The sequence below is a fragment of the Bufo gargarizans genome, chromosome 5, assembly GCF_014858855.1.
Source record: "Bufo gargarizans isolate SCDJY-AF-19 chromosome 5, ASM1485885v1, whole genome shotgun sequence".
Lineage (NCBI taxonomy): Eukaryota > Metazoa > Chordata > Amphibia > Anura > Bufonidae > Bufo > Bufo gargarizans.
The window spans coordinates 472,252,092-472,268,281 of record NC_058084.1 but is presented as its reverse complement, the minus strand read 5'-3'; positions in this window follow the sequence as shown (position 1 = coordinate 472,268,281).

Here is a 16,190-nt window from a genome sequence, read left to right as displayed (position 1 = left end):
CTCCCAGACCAGTTTTCTTCTCGTCTTTTCATCAATTTTGGAGGGACGTCCAGTTCTTGGTAATGTTGCTGTTGTGCCATATTTTCTCCACTTGATGATGACGGTCTTCACTGTGTTCCATGGTAGATCTAATGCCTTGGAAATTCGTTTGTCCCCTTCTCCTGACTGATACCTTCTAACAATGAGATCCCTCTGATGCTTTGGAAGCTCTCTGTGGACCATGGCTTCTGCTGTGGGATGCGACTAAGAAAATTTCAGGAAAGACCAACTAGAGCAGCTGAACTTTATTTGGGGTTAATCAGAGGCACTTTACATGATGGCCGGTGTATGCTGACTCCTATGTAACAGGATTCTGAATGTGATTGATTCATTCTGAACACAGCTACATCCCCAGTTATAAGAGGGTGTGCACACTTATGCAACCACATTATTATTATTATTTTGTTTTCTTCCCTCCACCTAAAATATTTCAGTTTGTTTTTCAATTGCGTTGTACAGTTTATAGGTCACATTAAAGGTGGAAAAAGTTCTGAAATGCTTTATCTCATTTTTTTACAGCACAGAAACCTGACATTTTTACAGGGGTGTGTAGACTTTTTATATCCACTGTATATATATAGTTTAATATCACAAAGTGACACTAAAATACTTTTTAGAACTGTGTCATCTGTACTTTATAGTTGTTTTTGTTCCTGCAGAGGTACATGAAGACCCCTTCGAAGTCGTCCAGTGGTCCTCCAGAACGTATTTAGGACTCGCCAATTTTTTCTTTCTTTATCCTAACTGCAGAGACTGCAGGAAGAGGAAGTGACGGTCGGTGCCTGCTGATTGGCTGTTGATATAAAACTTCCTGTTAGAGGGGAGGAGACCTGTGAGCAGCCAGAGAGTCAGTCAGTGTATTGTGGGGATATTTGTACAGACAATGTTGTAGCAGTGACTGCTCTTAGGCCACTGTTATGCTATTACAATGGGTTTATGACACCAGGGGCTGATTGGTTATAGACCTTACAGGAAAATTTCCTGGTGGGCCGATGCACCAGGGGGCCACCCAAGTCCTCCTTTCTGCCGCTGACTGGTAAAATAATGAGCTCCTGAACAGTAATTAACGCTGTGAGAATGAGGTACTCATGTACCCAGCCAGCAGACGCACATGCAATCCTGAACAGTGATGCGGGCTGCCATCTTTTTTCACAAGTCCGGCGAGGCACAGGTAAGCCCTTACCTGTGCCTGTGCGCGAGCCGGTCTGAAAACAAGTGCGGTCAGTGGGAGCAGGCAGTTCCGAGAACAGCCCCCGGGGGCATTCATCGGGCTGTTCTCGGAACTGCCTGCTCCCGGTGACCGCATTTGTTTTCAGACCGGCTCGTGGCACAGGCACAGGTAAGGTCTTACCTGTGCCTCGCCGGACTTGTGAAAAAAGATCGCAGCCCACATGCGTTCATGGGCGAACTGGCCATCACTGCTCCTGAATTCAACTGCTGTGGCCCTCATCTCCTATGCCCCCTATTCCATATCTTAATCAAAGACAACTGGAGGAGGAGGAGGAGGAGGACAGAAGATGGCAGCTATTGATGGCCACCACAGAGGTTCAGCTTTTGGAGCAGTATATTGTGCTACACTATGATTTGGTTCTGCTGGGATTGTACTATGGTATTGTTGACCCCACCCACTTGTGTTGCCCTGCCTTCTGTTAATTTGGACCTGCCTACAAAAGGGGCCACTTTTAGTTTTTTTTTCCAGGGCCACTTTAAGTTCCCAGTCCAATCCCGTCCAGTTCTCTGCTGATATTATGTGCTGCAAAGACAAAAGGGGGTTAGTCAGCACCTCCCAATGCGCAGGTGTACGCTGCCAATCAGAGGAAGGCAGCAGCACCCTGCAAATCAGATAAAGTACAATAATGCCATAGTCACAAAAATGATTATAGTGCTAATGCTACGCTTATTTATAAAGTGAGATGCTTGGCAAATGCATTTTGTACAAAACCAGGGCTCAGATGGTTTTGTACAAAATGCATTTGCCAAGCATCTCACTTTATAAATAAGCGTAGCATTAGCACTATAATAATTTTTCTGACTATGGCATTATTGTACTTTATCTGATTTGCAGAGTGCTGCCGCGTTCCTCTTTTTTTTGATATTATGTGCTGGCCCTGCGGGATTTGCTTCCATGTAGACACTGCCTTCTAATTCTCCTTAGAATGTCCAGGAGTTATTTACAAAATAACATCTGAAACAAAAAGTTACACTAGATGTCACATGACTGCAGCATTTGACCTATCAGGATCTCTGTTTGGGCAAGAAATAGAAAAGTCAGTGGACGAGAAGTTTGTGTGTGCAGCCGCTTCTTAGACATACTATAGAAGTGCCTGGGCAAACAAACCCACACCTAGGAGAAATACCATGTGACAGCCAACGTGTTAGACTGTTTCATGTACTGACAAACATATAAGCAATTATAACATCCTAGAAGCAGGCAATAAAATGAAGAAAAAGATATACTATACCTTACGGCGGGGGGTGGGGCTTCTTCATCTCCTATAGTTCTCCTTTTTTTGCCTGCAGGATCTTTGGAAATGTTTAAAAACTTCCTCAGCCACCAAACAATCCAAAAAATAGTAGAGGGGAGAGGAGGGGGATGCAGGTTCTATGTCTATGGGACTTCATGCTGTGAGAGAGGGGAGGGAACAGAAGTGAGATCACATCTGATTGGCTTAGAGGACATCCAGCCAAGGAGATCCAACCCACTCAGATATTATGGAGAAAGGAAAGGTACATTTTCAAAAGGCAGAGGGAATGAAAGTATAAGGGAAGGAAAACCCCTATTATCTTTCTGAAAAATGTATCACCTACCCAACTGGATGACTGCTAAATATTAGGTTGGTGGGAATCTGAATGCTGAGACCCCTATCTATTACTATACAGGAGCCATGATATAACACATTTTAAGACGTTATTGAATCATCCCCCCTTGTCTTAAGAGCTGGGTGAGAAAAAATGAAAATCTAAATCCTAAACCTGTGTGTCTATGTTATGACCAGGACATCCTCTGGATGTGACCAATGATGGTTCCTATTGAATGACAGAAAGCAGAGATGTTGGAAACCAAATAAATTAATAAAGAATATATAGTAAGAATAATCTTTATTTACTTAAACCTGAATATCCCTTTAACAAGGGCCACAAATATTTCACTCTCTCAGGTAAATTTGGGTTAATAGATGAGGGGTCCGCCATTCATAATCCTCATCCCTTTAACATGGGCTGCAAAGAGTGTTTGTCTCTCTGGAGGACTCAGCATGTTCACACGTTGCATGGACAGCCCTGTGAATTCAAGGAGAACAATGTAGTACTTAATTTCTCCTATGGGGGCACTGCAGGGAAATTAAAGGCTTATTTTCAGGTTTCTCACAGAGCCCGACAAGTCACTGGAAGACAAGGGCGTAACTACCATAGTGGCAGACCATGCGACTCCTATGGGTCCCAGTCTTAGTTGGGATTATCTCCACTTCTACTGGAGGTGAAAACTTGGTCAGGACTCTACCCTCTAAAGCAGGGATGCTCAACTTTCGGCCCTCCAGCTGTTACAAAACTACTACTCCCAGCATGCTCGGACAGCCTGCAGCTATCAGGGTATGTTGGGAGTTGTAGTTTTGCAACAGCTGGGGGGTCGCAGGTTGGGCATCCCTGCTCTAAAGGAACAACTTTTAGCAAATTAGGCAGTTGAAAAATGGCCCGAGGGTCATTGAAAAGGGTTTAGGCAGAAACACTTCTGTCCTGTGTGGGAGGCCCGGTTTGATCCTTGATATGGGGCCCTTACTTCTCTATGTACGCCCCTGCTGGAAGACCTTTCTAACAAAATGGAGTTTGTTCAAAGTAAGGGGCCCCTTTAAGAGGATATGTGCAGCGTCACTTGCAGTTCCTCTTCTTGTCCCTCACCGCAGGAGCTCCACTTCTCTCTACATGTAATGGACATGAGACACGCTTTATGCTTAATTAAATGTGAGCCATTAGGAATAATGATGCGGCTCTGTTTTGTCATGAGCCTTATGAGATTATACTGCCAGGCGGAATCAATAAATCAATCAATAAATCCATATCCAGGCATCTACACAGCAGTGGATTGCAGAAAAGGAAGACTAGAGGCATACTTAGCAGCTTTCTCGGAATTCTATTAAAGATAAGATAGCGCTATCTCTGAGGATGCACATGGAAGGATAGAGGACGGAGGTCCCACTGCGTGTTCTCCACACCCGGTCTACACAACACATCTATCTGTCTATCTATCTATCTCATATCTATCTATCTATCAATTCAATCAATTCAATCAATCAATCAAGCTTTATTGGCAGGTCTAAATTATACATTAGTATTGCCAAAGCATGTGGGAAATAGAGGGTTGAGGAATGGGGGTCGGTGTATAGGAGTCCGTGGCGTATCATGGCGGGGGAGGGGGGTGCGGACACATCCCGGGTCAGGATATCGGAGTCCATGGCATATCAGGCTCCTCTCAGTCTGTGGCAGGCACTGATACAGTCCTGATCAAAAGTTTAAGACCACTTGAAAAATGGCAAAAAATCCTATTTAGCATGGCTGGATCTTAACAAGGTTCCAAGTAGAGCTTCAACATGCAACAAGAAGAGATGAGAGTGAGACAAAACATTTTTTGAGCATTCAATTAATTTTAAATAACGATTAAACTGAAACAGGCTGTTTTTCAGCTGATCCATAGTTTAGGACCACATGCCTTTAAAAGGCCAAATCTGTGCAAAGATGTGGATTCATTGTCCTTTTCTGTCAGGTAGTCACACGTTGTGATGGCAAAGGCAAAAAAACTCTCCCTTTTTGAACGTGGTCGGGTTGTTGAACTGCATAAGCAGGGTCTCTCACAGCGCGCCATCGCTGCTGAGGTGGGACGCAGTAAGACAGTCATTTGGAATTTCTTAAATGATCCTGAGGGTTATGGAACAAAAAAGTCAAGTGGAAGACCCCAAAAAATGTAATCAGCACTGAACCGGAGGATCCAATTGGCTGTCCGTCAAGACACTGGACGATCCTCGACCCAAAATAAGGCCCTTACTGGTGCTGACTGCAGCCCCATAACCATCAGACGGCATCTGAGACTGAAGGGCTTCAAAAACAAAAAACGTCTTCAAAGTCCTCGTCTCCTTGAACGCCACAGAACTGCTCGTTTGGACTTTGCAAGAGAGCACCAAACATGGGACATTCAAAGGTGGAAGAAAGTTTTATTCTCTGATGAGAAAAAAATGTAACCTTGATGGTCCTGATGGTTTCCAACGTTACTGGCATGACAAGCAGATCCCACCTCAGATGTTTTCTACGCGCCACAGTGGAGGGGGCGCCATAATGGTCTGGGGTGCCTTTTCCTTTAGTGGAACAATGGAGCTTCAGGAAGTGCAGGGGCATCAAACGGCCGCTGGCTATGTCCAGATGTTGCAGAGAGCATTCCTCATGACTGACGGCCCTCGTCTGTGTGGTAACGACTGGGTTTTTCAACAGGACAACGCTACAGTACACAATGCCCGCAGGACAAGGGACTTCTTCCAGGAGAATAACATCACTCTTTTGGCCCATCCTGCGTGTTCCCCTGATCTAAATCCAATTGAGAACCTTTGTGTCACGAGACGCCGGGGCGCTCACTCTCCTCAGCGCCGCCCGCGTCCCATTTCAGTGCAGGAGCGAGGACGCGCACAGCGTCGTCGTCTCCTTGGTGATAGGGGGTGGGACGGACCGGCCGCGCATGTCTCCTCCGCGCGGTCGGCGTCCCCAGTTCTCCAGCAACCAGGCGAGGTCTGAGCGCCGAGCTGGGCACTCGGTGCTCAGCTGTGCTTCCTGGTGCGGGTCATGTGATACTGGCCACGTCACATTACCCCAGCTAACTAGTATTTAACAGCCTGCTGGCCACAGGTTGCCTGTTAATTTAGGTTCCTGGCAGTTGTTGGATACCTGTGTACTTACCTGATCCTGTTCCCTGACGATCCTTTGCCTGCTCCTCCTGTACTGCGCATCCCTCCTGGTATTTTGACCTCGGCTTCCACCTGACTATTCTTTGCGGACTCCTGTTGTACTTCTCTACTCTCCTGGTATTTGACTCCGGCTTCTCATGACCATTCTTTGCTTATCCCCCTGTACTGCATTGCCCTCTTGGTTTTGACCCGGTCCGTTCACTATCCGTTATTTGTCTTGTCTGTCCTTCCCGCACGTATCCAAAGTTAGGGACAATAACGGCGGAGCTACTCATTACTTAGTTCATGTTTGGAAGTTGGATTTTTGTTTTGAGGGGGGTTTAGTTTTTTTTTGGAGGTTGGAGGTGTGGTCCTAAACTTTTGATCAGCTGAAAAACACCCTGTTTCAGTTTATTCGTTGTTTTCATTAAATCTCACTCCCATTTCTTCTTGTTGCATGTTGAAGCTCTACTTGGAACCTTGTTAAGATCCAGCCAGGGGCGTAGCTAAAGGCTCATGGGCCCTGGTGCGAGAGTTCATCTTGGGGCCCCCTTACCTTATTGCTTTGTGGCCAGGGGCAGGGAATCACAATTTTTTTGCCATTTTTCAACTTTTAATCAGGACTGTATATTGTGCTGCTATGTCCACAGTGTTCTCTTCCTCTCCCCGCAGCATGGGCAGCTTCTCTTCCTCCTCCATGGAGCTGAAGTCTGGGCAGAGATCAGACAGTCTCCTAAAGTGGATGTCCCTCACAGCCGAGTATATGGGACTATCTATCCATCTATCTATCTCCTCATATCTATCTATCTATCTATCTATCTATCTATCTATCTATCTATCTATCTCTATCATTTTGTATCTATCTCTCTATCTATCTTCCTAATGATATCTAGTACATACTTGACATCTTATTGGATACAGTGTAAGTTCTGTATCCACAGCTAATGACTGTACAGATAACATTTTATATAAAATCCACATTGTTGCTGCAGTCCGGTCGCTGTGAGGTGTAATTAATACAGATCTCATGGTGAAGAGATCTGAGCTCTTGAATAGAACAGGTTTGTCATTGAGCTCTTCTCAGAACCACAAACCTCCATTGGTTACCCGAATTCTGAGAAGGATACTGGGTCTACCGTCATGCGGTGATGCGTATGGAAGCTACACAAAGAATGCACCTGATGGCAGCATCAATGCATTGATTTATGTATACAGGGCCGCACCCGATGGTGTAATCTGAGACACATTTATTACAAGCTGTTGAGGCCTGAAATCCACAGCATCATCTAAAAGTGGTTATTGCCATTGATTTATTTCTATAGATTTCTTACATTGTGTGACAAGGAGTTAAATCTGTAGCAAATTTAGAAGTCATGTCCAGATGTGGCCTGGTCACATGTATCAGATGCTATGTTTATAGAGGTCATACCAAACTTTAAGCAAGATGCTTGAAACACAGATGCAGATGAAAGGCACAGGAGAGGCTGGAGACTGCTCACTGTTCCGCAGCGTGCAGCGTGTCACAGGCAGATAGCAAACTCCAGCCCATAATAGGGAGGGACAGTAAAGATTAATTGGTAATAGCTTAACGCTGGGTTCAGACCTGAGCGTTCGCGGATGGAGCGCTCTGTATGTGCGATTGTACGGCCGTTTGCAATCGCGCATACAGAGACAAGCGAACACCCATTGTCGCGCGGTCCCGCTAAAGTCTATGTACGGGAACGCGCGACAAGACGCCCCAAAGAAGCTCATGTACTTCGTGGGGCGTCGGGCTTTTTAGAGCGCGATCGTACGCGCTGTAAAACGCTCAGGTGAGAACCATTCCCATAGGGAATCATTGGTTCTTGCCTGTTGAGCGTTTTACAGCAGAATGCACAGGTCTAGGCAGGCTTGCAGTTGTTACCCTGTGAATTGCTAGATTGTTGTGCTATCAACATGACAGTAACAGGCAGTGATTAGTAAGAGGGGTGATAACAGGAGAAAAGCTCCTGTATTCTCTGTAGCTTATTTTTTTTTTTTTCCAATTTAGATTTTATTGAAATTTTTTGGTACAACCAAAATAGAGACATGTGCACATTCAAACAATGTTAACAGTTCAAACACGATGCCCACAGAACTGTGTTGGGCATACACCCATCATCACATAATACAGCTCATGAAAGAATATGAGGTAGACATATCCAATGAACACGTAAAATTTCAGTAACATATAAACATACAAGACGCTGGACAAGGGGATAGGGGGAAGGAAAAAGGGGGGGGGGAGGGTACAATTTCTGCTGAAGCTGCTAAACCTGCGCATCACGAAATGCGGCTGAAGAGCGAAAGGTTTCCCACGGGCCCCAAATCCTCACATATCGCGCAGTGTCTGCGGGCGAAATGCTAATGAGATCTTCCAACCTCTGATACAGAGAAATTTCGTCAAACCACTCCTCAGGCGAAGGGGGAGAAGGGGATTTCCAATGCCTGGGGATCACCGCCTTTGCCGCCTGAACCATATATTTTAGGAGGGATTTCTTATATGCCGGGACATTCAGGACACTATCGAATAACAAAAGAGCTTCTGGGGAGTTTTGGATAGGGACACCTGTGACCTCTTTAATTATTCTATGAACGAAGTTCCAGAAGGGCCGCAAGCCGCTACAGTTCCACCACACATGGATCATCGTGCCTTCCTCTTTAAGACATCTCCAACAACTGGTCCGATACCGTCGGGAACCATTTGTGGAGTAGTGCTGGCACTCTGTACCATCTAGATACAATTTTGTAGCTCGTTTCCTGAGCTTTGGCCGAAACCGTTGATTTGTGTGCTAGAAGGAAGCATCTGTTCCACTGGGCTGGGGTATACTGATTCCCCAAGTCCCGCTCCCAGGCTTGACAATATGGAGGAAGGCACGAGGATCGCTGGTGTATCAGTAGTTTGTATACTGCGGATATGGGATGTAAGGTCGCTGAGGAGGAGATACACATCCGCTCAAACTCAGTGAGTTTTCTGGCCAGAGTGTGAGATCCCCTCAGAGAGGTGTAAAAGTGTTGGAGTTGTAAGTATTCAAAGGAATTGCGGGTTAGTGGAGCCTCTAAAATCTGGGCCAGAGGTTTAAGTGTGGGGCCAGAGAGAACATGGCAGAACCTGATCGGTCGGGTTCTTGAGCTTTGAAGGAAATGTTTGGAGGAGTGTCCTGGAGGGAATCTAGGATGGTCCGTGATTGGCACCAGAGGGCCTTTAGGGTCAATCAGTGAGGTTGAGCGGCTAATGGATGCTAAAGTTGCAAGGGTATGGTGAGCAGAGAATGCCATATGTAATGACAGTTGACGTGGAGAGCCTACTAGCCATGGGAGGGTTGAAACCGCGCACACTGAAGTATCCCTAGTAATTTGCACCCACGCCTTGGGAGAATCAGCGCGTGTCAGGTCCAACAGTCGGGCATATGCTGCGGAATGATAGTATAGCCTGCAATCTGGAAGACCCACCCCTCCCGTTTCCTTGGTGCGGGTCATTATCTCCCATTTTATCCGCGGTCGGCCAGGGGCCCATACAAATTGTGTGAAGCACCTACGTAGTTGGGACCAGAAAGTAGACGGTATATGAAGGGGAATAGTCTGTATAAGGTACAATAGTTTCGGCAAAAGGGTCATCTTTACTATACTAATCCTTCCAAACCAAGAAAAGTCTCGTTTACGCCATCCGTCTAAATCTTTTTGGAACTGCAAGAGGAGGGGCGCAAAGTTCAACTTATGGAGTCGTGAGAGGTCTGCTGTCAATTTAATCCCCAGATACGTTATGCCCTTAGGTGGCCAGGCAAAGGGAAAAGAAGCCTTGAGAGCTTGGGTCATTTCACTTGTCAGAGTGACGTCCAAGGCCTCCGATTTGGACATATTAATCTTAAAATTGGACCAGGTACCAAATTGAGATATTTATCGAAGTAAGGACGGCAAGGATATACGTGGGTTGGTTATGTATAGAAGGAGATCGTCAGCAAACGCCGCGCATTTATACTCTCGTGATCCGATCTTTATTCCCGTTATGTCCGGGTTGGCACGAATAGAGGCCAACAGGTGCTCCATGACCAGAACGTATAATAAAGGGGACAATGGGCATCCCTGCCGTGTCCCATTATGGATTGGGAAGGGGGGGGAGAGGGCACCATTCACTTTGACTCTAGCGGTGGGGTGTTGGTACAGTGTCAGGATCTTTGACAGGAATATCGGGCCCAAACCTATATGTGAAAGGGTCTCCTGGATGGCGCGCCAAGAGATCCGGTCAAAGGCCTTTTCTGCGTCTAGGGAAAGCACCATGAGGGGGACCTTTTTAGATTTGGCATAGTGGATGATGTCGAGGGTTTTAAGAGTGTTGTCCCGGGCTTCCCTCCCCGGCACAAACCCGACCTGATCAGCGGAAACCAGGGAAGGCAGATAGGCGTTCAATCTGTTCGCCATTAATTTGGCGAAGATCTTAAGATCTACGTTTAAAAGGGAGATAGGACGATAGCTGGCACACAGGTGGGGGTCTTTTCCTGGCTTCGGAATGACCGTAATATGTGCCTCCGTGGTCTGCGCCGGGAAGGGGAGCCCAGGAGACACTTCATTGAAGACTTGGAGCATAATAGGGGAAAGATTGGAGGAAAAGGCTTTGTAAAACCTAGCCGTGAACCCGTCAGGGCCTGGGCTCTTGCCACCCGGAAGCGATTTAAGTACCGCATGAAGTTCAGTGTCCGTGAATGGAGCCTCTATAGCGGCAGAATCAAGCGCAGAAAGCTTGGGAAGTAGGAGGGGTAGGTCAGGGTGACTGCCTACTACTTGAGGGGATGTTTGGGGCAGGTTGTAGAGCTTCGAGTAGAAGGAGTGAAAAGCAGCCGCAATATCAGCGGTTGTGTGGATCATACGATCCTGGGCATTTTTGATAGCGGGAATATGGGAGGCTGCCAGTCTCCCCTTTAGAGCCCTTGCCAACATACGACCACTTTTATTCCCGTATTCGTAGAATTTACTCCTGCAAATTTGCACCATACGTTTGTAGGAGACCTCTAGGAGGCGCTTGGCTTCCATACGAGCATTCTGGAGATCATGCAGGGTTTGCAGGGTAAGTGCTCGTTTGTGGGCAAGTTCCAGGGAAGTGACTCTTTGTAGGGCAAGCTTAAGTGAATGGGCTTTCTCCCTCTTGAGACGGGAGCCATGCTTAATGAGTACACCTCGAAGAACACACTTCAAGGCCTCCCATCGGATTGGTATTGGGGTAGAGTCCTCCTTATGATCTGATAAGAAGTTTGTTATACTGCCAGCCAGGTCAGCAGCGCACCCCGTGTCAAGAAGGAGACTTTCATTCAATCGCCACGTCCATTCCTGTCTAGAGAGGAAGGGCAAGGTCAAGGAGCAGTATATGGGAGCGTGGTCAGACCAAAGGATAGTTCCTATTTGCGTGGAATCAAGCCAGGATAGGGCCGATTGCTGGATAAGGATATGATCAATACGGCTATATGAGCCATGGGGGGCGGAAGTAGAAGGTGTAATCCTTATCAACTGGGTGCTGGATCCGCCAGGCGTCTCGTAATTGTAATTGGAGCAGTGCCCGTTTTACCTTTTTAATATGGGATATGTGAGGGAGGCACGTCCAGTCGAATTGTCAAGTGTCGGGTCAAGCGTCAGATTAAGGTCACCACATAAGATAACTGTCCCCCTGAGCAACGGTATGACACCATCAATGAGGTTTACAAGGAAGGGAGCTTGATTTTGGTTAGGGGCATATACATTAAGGAAGGTCAATTCCTGGCCTCCAATAAGTAATGTGAGGGCTAAATATCTCGCATCTGAGTCGGCAGTACAACCCAGCACCTGATAGGGTAAAGACTTGTGGATCGCTATGGCGACGCCTTTGGTCTTATTCACCGCATTATTTGCAAAGTGCCAGGTGGTGTAGTGTCGATGTCGTATGTTCGGGGTGCTACCCTCCTTAAAGTGCGTTTCTTGGAAACAGACAATATGTACCTTTTGGCGGTGGAAATGATGAAGTACCTGGGCCCTTTTTTCGGGAGTGTTGAGACCTTTCGCGTTGAACGATGCAATCTTCAGAGACCCCATTGCTGTGGGGGGAGGGGGGAAGGAAAAAAACACAAGGGAGGCACGGGGAAACGACCGACAAAAAACACAGAGAAAAAAGGGGGGGGGGGGAAACGGTTAGAAGTAAACAAACAGGAGGAAAACCCTGCAAGAGGGAGAATAAAGTGGTTTTATGTGACCCGAAGGTCCAAAGAGACTGTCACTTGGAGAAGACACCCCAAGGGAGAGTCTCTACCTATTTGGGGGAGAAAGTGTCAGCCGGACAGGAGCTGACCCTCCACAACACCAGCGGATGCCAATGTAAACTTATAAGCACCAGCAGATATAGAGCAAAAAGACAGATAAAGAGGATGGGCAAATAACTAAGAACCAATAATGAGCATTCAGCCCGTTAGAGCTTTAGTAGTCCCGGGCAGACAAAGCAGGAAGCCCCTCAGGTGGCAAGGCGAGGTGAGGATCTTCGGCTCGAGTAGTCTGCTCCCTTCTGGCGTCGTCCTCTTGAGGCCTGAGCAGAAGAATTGGACGCTTTATCAGCAGGCAGTGGACGCTGTCGCCCCCTCGATTCAGAGGCAGGCGGGAGGAGGGAAGGCCAGGGTCCCAATTCAACCGGTGGCAAGTCCAGCTGCTGTAGAAAGTGGGGAAGATCCGTAGGGTCCCGCAGGGTGACGACTTGATCTTTAGGGCCCGCAAGTAGAGCAAAAGGAAAGCCCCACCGGTAAGGGATGCTGCGCTCTTTGAGGAGGTGCAATAGTGGGCGCAAAGCAGCACGTTGAGTTAGGGTGTAGCGGGATAAGTCCTGTAGCAAGATAAAGGGGACACCGTCGTAGGACAGAGACGACATCTGTCGGGCCTTGAGCAGGATCTGATCTTTGACGGCATAAAAGTGGACTCTGCAGATGACGTCCCTTGGTTTTGAGGGATCAGGGTTGGGAGGTCTCAACGCCCTATGGGCTCGGTCGATTTCAATGCTGGAACTTGGTGGACGTCCCAGGAGGTCATTGAAGATTTTTACAATGGTAGATAAAAGAATCGCCTGTGTTATTGACTCAGGGAGGCCTCTGATCCGAATATTATTGCGACGACTCCTATTTTCGACATCATCCAGATGGTATTGCAAGGCGTGTAGCTGTGCATCGTGGGATTGTAGTTTATCTTTCAATACCTGCACATCTGCAGACAAGGAAGCATGTTCCTGTTGAACAGTGTCCACCTTTGTATCAATCAAGGCCATCTCAGAGCGTACTTGTGTGAATTCTTTTTTACATTCTTGTAAAATGTTAGCTGCAAAACTAGAAAGGTCTGCCTTGGTGGGGAGTGAGCACATCAGGGTGCGTAAGTCTGCCATGGTAGGTGGCCGAGAGTCCTCGTCCTGTAGAGGAGCATGGGGCACAGATCTCTGGGGCAGATGTGGAGAACCCCACGAGGCTGCAGGGGCAGCCAGGGTCCGTGTGCCTGATAAAGCGGTGCCATCACGGCGTGAATGGGACCCGTCCCACGACGATCCTGTGGACCAGTGCGGGGAGTTTGCCAGGGACGGCTCAGGAGAGCGAGATAGAGGAGGCTCCCGCAGCATGCATGGGGAAGAGGCCGCAGCCTGTGGTGAATTTGCGGCGTTTTCGTTAGCCCTTTCAGGCTGCCCCCGGTGAGAAGTGTCTCTCTGTGGCTGGGGGTGTCCCACAAAGCTGGCTGGAGTACCCGACCAGGGGGACCCAGCGGGGGATCCCACCCCTGGGCTTAGTGAGGCTGTGGGCGAGGTGGGGGTTCGAGGACCCCAGGTAACAGGGTGAGGGGTCAGCTGAGGAGTCCCCTTAGCGGGGGGAACTCCTCCTCACTAACCTGAATCGCCGGACCGCAGGGAGACATCGCGGCAGCTGTCAGGCCGCCATCCTGGTCTGAAGGCGAGGGAGCAGCGTGCGCTCCAGGGCCCACCCCCTCCTGGGCACAAGTCAGCTGGGTCTGGTCAGGGCTGCTGCCCATTGGCGGCACCGATGCGGACCGGACTCTCCGCCGATCCGGTAAGTGCGGCTGCAGTTTCGGGTGTGTATCCCCAGGGCCAGCTACCGCTATGAGCGGGATCGGTTCAGGGCCGGCGGCGCCATCTTGGGAGCGCTTGGCGCGCTCGGACATGCCGGGGCCCGGCGTTGCAGGCTGCCTGGCGAAAAGCCTGGGAATGTCCCCCTGTGAAGCTGTCAGGGGGGCCACAGAGCGGGTCTTGACCTTTTTGGGGATTTTGCCCATCTTGAAAGTGTCGCTGGCGGCGGATTAGCTCCGGTGCTGTGGAGGAGCTCGCAGCACACACGTCCTCACTCCTGCATAGCTGGCCACGCCCCCAGCTCCTGTATTCTCTGGAAGAGCTGTACAGCAACAAGCTGCAATTAATAAGAGTCCTGATAACATGATTAAACCCCTGTATCCCCCTGGGTTCCTGAGGGCTGTACAGGGGAAGAGGGGGAAGATGACAGTAGCAGGTTATGATTGATAAGAGGGGTGATAACATAATAAAAACTCCTGTATCCCTGGGGTTCCTGAGGGCTGTACAGGGGAGAGATAACAGTAAGAAGCTGTGATTGGTAAGGGCTCTTTCACACCTGCGTTCTTGTCTTCCGGCATAGAGTTCCGTCGTCGGGGCTCTATGCCGGAAGAATCCTGATCAGTTTCATCCTAATGCATTCTGAATGGAGAGAAATCCGTTCAGGATGCATCAGGATGTCTTCAGTTCAGGACTAGTGATGAGCGGCAGGTGCCATATTCGATTTCGACGAAATTCGCGAATATTCGATAGAATATTCGTTTTATATTCGTCGAAATCGAATATTCGTCATTATGCTAGTTATCGCGAATAATATGCGATTTAAAAAATCGCATATGCGATTTTTTTTATTTTTTTTATCTTTTTTTTTAAACTTAAAGGCTACTCTCCTATTGAAATCGCAAATGCGATTAATATAACACGAACTAATCGCATCTACGATTTCAACGTAATTCTCAAATCCGACAGTACATTCTAGTATATGGAGACGTTACCATGGTGATGGGGACGCTCCATGAGCATGGAATATAGCAGGGATCAGCAACCTTCGGCACTCCAGCTGTGGTGCAACTACAACTCCCAGCATGCACACCTCCATGGCTGTTCTCAGGACTCCCAAAGAAGTGAATGGAGCATGCTGGGAGTCGTAGTTTGACAACAGCTGGAGTGCCGTAGGTTGCTGATCCCTGGAATATAGCATTACTAAGTAAAAATCGCAAATGCGATTATTTCGTGTTATATTAATCGCATTTGCGATTTTTTTTTTTTTTTTACTATGGTTGGCTTCAATGGTAGAATTAGCGAATATGACGAATATATTCGTTATATTCCACAAAACGAATATACGAATGTATTCGTTATATTCCACAAAACGAAGATAACGAAGTATTCTGCATCTCAGTTATATCTACCTATTCATCAACTTCACTAATTCTAGCAATCATATAGGAAAGTTTACTATAAAGACAGATAAGTATAATTCGCTATGCGATTATATTACTGCTTTTTTTTTTATATAAATAGAATAATTATAATATAACTGAGATGCAGAATACTTCGTTATCTTCGTTTTGTGGAATATAACGAATATATTCGTATATTCGTTTTGTGGAATATAACGAATATATTCGTCATATTCGCTAATTCTACCATTGAAGCCAACCATAGCAAAAAAAAAAAAAAAAAAAAAAAAATCGCAAATGCGATTAATATAACACAAAATAATCGCATTTGCGATTTTAACTTAGTAATGCTATATTCCATGCTCATGGGAACGTCTCCATATACTAGAATGTACTGTCGGATTTGAGAATTACGTTGAAATCGCAAATGCGATCAGGACCGGAACGTTTTTTGGCCGGAGAAAATACCGCAGCATGCTGCGCTTTTTTTTGCTCCGGCCAAAAATCCTGAACACTTGCCGCAAGGCCGGATCCGGAATTAATGGCCATTGAAAGGCATTAATCCGGATCCGGCCTTAAGCTAAACGTTGTTTCGGCGCATTGCCGGATCCGACGTTTAGCTTTTTCTGAATGGTTACCATGGCTGCCGGGACGCTAAAGTCCTGGCAGCCATGGTAAACTGTAGTGGGGAGCGGGGAGCAGCATACTTACCGACCGTGCGGCTCCCGGGGCGCTCCAGAGTGA